Here is a 4,546-nt window from a genome sequence, read left to right as displayed (position 1 = left end):
TCTATTTGTTTGATTTGAAGATTTTGGTCTCCAAATCTACCTCCTGCTTTGAACCAGCAATGATTTGAGGCGTGACCTTTTTTGCCACAGTAGGTGCAAGGTGAGCTGTTGAAGTTTCTAGAATTATTCTCATCTCTAATTCTGTTCCTGTAATTGTTAGTGTTATGCCCATTTTTACCACAAAAGGAGCATGCTATTTTATTTCTAATAGGAATGTTTTGAACTGAACTAGAACCTGAAGATTTTTGTAGACCATTCAATTGAAGCCTGAGTTCGTTTACTTCTTCTTGAAGTATATCACGTTCAACTTTGCATATTTCTAGTTTCTAGGCCCAATACTTCTTTTCTCTTTCTTTTTCTCTTTTGATTTTTCTGAGTTCATTTACCACTCTTTCAATATTTGCAAGAGCAATATCAACAAATTCTTGAAGTTCATAACAAGATGGACATAAAGGAGTACGTACCTCACTAGTTCCTTCATCCACCGATGAATAGGGTCTTTTTGAATCACCTTCTTCTTCATTGTTGTCAGTCATTAGTGCAAGTTTATCTGGTTCTTCATTTTCACTAAGAGCCATATAACACATATTGGCAATTTCCTCATGATCAGATTCCTCTTCATCGCTCCATGCTCCAAAAGCTTTCTTCTTTTGTACATTCCTGCTAAGCTTTCTTTTTAATTCAGGAGAGTCAGCTTGGACATGTCCAAGTTTTTCACATTCGTAACACCTTCCATCATGTTTATCTGTTTCATTGCTTGCCCTTCCTTTCCTGAAATTAACCTTACCTCTTCTATAATTTTTGTTCCTTCTCATCATGTTAGTCACAACTTGCGAGAGCATTGCAATGTTTTCATCTTGTTCTCTCCTTCTGCTTCATCTTCATTTTCAGGTTCAGCCAAGGTTGCCTTGAAAGCAACGGTTTTCTTTTTCTCTTGAATTTGTCTATCAAGATGAGTTTTCTCAAAAGTGATCAAATCACCTCTAAGTTCATCATAGGACTTTTTCCATGTCTTGACATTCTAGAGCGATAACTTTTGGTTGCCAAATTGTAAGTAGACTTCTGAGAATCTTGCTAACCTGTTCGCCACTTTTAATGGGTCTTCCAAATGATTTGAGGTCTCCAAGGATTTTTCTAAATCTGGAAAACATTTCTTCAATAGATTCTCCATCCTTCATTTGAAATAGTTCATATTCCCTAACCAGAAGATTTATTCTAGTCTCCTTTACTTTGTTGGTTCCTTCATAAGTGACTTCAGTTTATCCCAAATTTCTTCTGCAGTTTCACAACTGGATATTTTTTTATATTCTTCTCCATTGATAGAGTTGTATAATATATCTTTTGCTTTTGCATTTACAGTAATGACAACAGCTTGTTCATCAGTGTAATCGTCCAAATCCAGAGGATCAGTAGTTATGATGATTTCACCATCTGCATTTTTTTGTTGGAGGAATTGGAAGATTTCCTTTTTTTATCACACGCCATACTTTGATACCGTATGACATGGTGTATATTTCCGTGCGAACCTTCCAATGTGAAAAATATTAACCATTGAAGTAAGGAGGTCAAACCTGAGAAGTTCCTTCTTGAAAGAGAGCATCGGCAACAGTGTTGGATCCCATTGATCTTTTTCTCACTGGCGGTAAAGCACAGATTGTGAGCCTTGCTCTGATACCAATTGAAAGTACAAGAGGGGGGTGAATTGTTGCCTAATTAAAATTTAGTCGGCTAATATGAATATTACTTAGTTGACTAATCCACGAGACAGAAGGAGTAAAAGCAGTAAAGAGCAACACACACGATTTATACTGGTTCATGTAGAATATTAATTATCATTATGTAAAAGTCAAATTCTAGGAAAATGAGAAAAGGCTAATTCATCGGAGATTATATTGTTGTCAAGTGGACAGAATTGAAGTTGTCCTGATCAAATAGGCATTATTATCGTCTGAACTTCTTTATTCATGCAACCTATATAACTCATCATTGTCTTTGTTTTACAACCTATCATTGTAATAGTAATTCACACATTCTTGTTTTTTTCTACCTTTCCAATTACAGCTACTAGTATTAATTATTTTTTACGTCGTTTCAACATGGATCAATCTCAGAAAGCCAGCTACCATGCCGGCGAGGCTAAGGGCCAAGTTCAGGTCAAGATCAATATTCTCAAATTTCCTTCTTCAGTAAAGAAGATGATTACTACATTTTGGAGTACAACTAACAGGCCATCTAGAACTTATAATAAGTGGGTGCAAAATAGCCGATCTAATATATACCTACATAGGGGCGGATATAGAGTACCCGCGTTAGTTTATGTGAACCCATAACTTTCGACGCGGAGCATGAATTTATGGATTAATTTTTTTTTTATCGCAACAAATAGTAGGTCTGAACCCATAAGTTTAAAAATATAATGGGTTTGATGCCAAGAGTCTTAAAGGTTTAACATATAAAATTTAATTCTGAATCTGCCTTTGTACCTATTGACATACACACGCATAATATTTTCGTCATATATACTTATTGATCAAGTGAAATGCATTTTGTTCAACTGATAAATCTAATATTGAATCCGTTCTAAATATGCCTCTAATTATGTATGTCGTGTTGAATATTTCAGGAGAAGACTAGCCAGATGATGGACAAAGCTAGAGATACTGCTCAATCTGCTAAGGAATCCATGCAAGAGGTTAATTTTGCTTTGCAACTTTTAGTTGGTTAACATTATCTTTAGATATTGCATACTGCCGATGGAGAGTATTTGTATATTATATTCCAAATTTTACATTAAGTTTCTTTTAAATTAATTCAAAATTTTCGTCATTAAATTGATGGCAGACTGGACAACAGATGAAGGTTAAGGCACAGGGAGCTGCTGATGCCATGAAAGATTCAGTGGGTGCGAACAAATGAGGAATTGGCTTTGATCCATATGAATTTTGTCATTTTTCATTTTTCTTTTGTTTCATTTTCATATTTGCTAAAGAACTTGTGCATGTGGTTCTCCTTTTTGGAAATGTAGAGGGAGACCACTCAAGTGAACTTCATTTAGTATTATGTTCACCTATGGACAATTGTAATTCTGATTTGATGGTTTTCAGTTCATGAGAGTATTATCCTCCTGGTTAATTCTTCATGTTTAACCTATTATAAATGTGAACCCAGCTCGTAGGATAAAATGAGACGTAACGCTACCGCTACTGATGAGATCTGATACCAAAAAACACCATCGCTTCTTCGTTATAATGTTATTCCTAGTTGAGTACAACTATCTCAACGGAGTTTAACAAATTAATGTGCATTAATGTAATTTTCTTTTTTCACTATCATATTAAGGTGTCCTACAAAAACATACTACTCCATATAATAATCCTAATTCCGTAATATAGAAGAAGAAGAAGAAAATAGTGTGTAATTTGGTGTATATAAATTAAATCAATTTCAACGTTTAAGATAACAAACTCTTTTGTCATCCCAAAACTTCAGCAAATTCCTTTGCATATAAATATAGTATGTGGCATTTACTTCTATTAGGATCCTACCATAAGATATACTTATCTGTTTGGCAGTGCACTCATCAGCAAACAGAGGATTACCAATAGCACTAGTCATCTTACTCAGTGATTTAATCCCCTAATAATTCATAGGCAGTTTGGAAAAAATGACCCATAGTGGTATCTCCGTTAGGAACTCTAAAGAGAGATCAAAATCTAAGTGTCTACTGCTTCAAAATCATAGGTTTACTGTGGATGCTATATGACCCCCATATAATTAATATCGTTCTTAAATCGCCAATGCTCTGAAATTTAACAATGTAGTACCCTTTCCCGTGTAGATATAGATTTGGTTAGGCAAAATTTCCAATTTTGTGCAATAAAACATTTTAAATAGTTATACCCAGGTTTTTCTCCAATTATATAGACTATAAAGGTGTAACGATCCGGGCAGTCGTTTCATGAGTTACAGTCTCGTTTTCCCCTTTTCTGCTTCCTTATGTGTTGTTTAGCTATATTTCATCATATCATGTTGGTTTTTCTATGTTCGGATCGGTCATGGAGTGAAATGAGACACTTAGTCTCTTATTTGGAAGTTTAAGTTGGAAAAGTCAACCGGATGTTGACTTATGTGTAGAAGTTCACGGATGTGAATTCTGATAATTCGGATAGCTTCGTTAGGCGATTTTGGACTTAGGAATGTGTTCGGAATGTAATTTAGAGGTCCGTGGTAGATTTAGGCTTGAATTGGCGAAATTAGAAATTTGGCATTTTCCGATCGATGGTGGAAATCTTGATATTGGGGAAGAATGGAATTCCGGAAATTGGAGTAGGTTTGTTGTGTCATTTATGACATGTGTGCGAATTTCAGGTCATTCGGATGAGGTTTGATAGTTTTTTCGATCAGTTGCGGAATTCGAAAGTTTGGAAATCCTTAGGCTTGAATCCGAGGGTGATATGGTATTTCGATGTTGTTTTGAGTGTTCTGAAGGTTGGAATAAGTTTGAATAGTGATATGTGACTTGTTCGTATTTTTGGTTGAGGACCTG

At 35.1% G+C, this 4,546-nt stretch overlaps 1 long non-coding RNA gene across 1 annotated transcript; it reads left to right on the top strand.

Annotated features, from left to right (window-relative positions):
* Positions 1-2,027: 2,027 nt before the first annotated feature.
* On the top strand, positions 2,028-3,101 carry LOC107823162 (uncharacterized). Its single transcript, XR_012703931.1, has 3 exons — positions 2,028-2,153; positions 2,624-2,692; positions 2,842-3,101. It is a non-coding gene; the product is annotated as an uncharacterized LOC107823162 (long non-coding RNA).
* The last annotated feature ends 1,445 nt before the right edge of the window (positions 3,102-4,546 follow it).

Source organism: Nicotiana tabacum, chromosome 3 (assembly GCF_000715075.1).
Source record: "Nicotiana tabacum cultivar K326 chromosome 3, ASM71507v2, whole genome shotgun sequence".
In the NCBI taxonomy this organism is placed as follows: Eukaryota; Viridiplantae; Streptophyta; class Magnoliopsida; order Solanales; family Solanaceae; genus Nicotiana; species Nicotiana tabacum.
The sequence above is the reverse complement of the archived record's forward strand: the minus strand, read 5'-3'. Positions and strand labels throughout refer to the sequence as shown.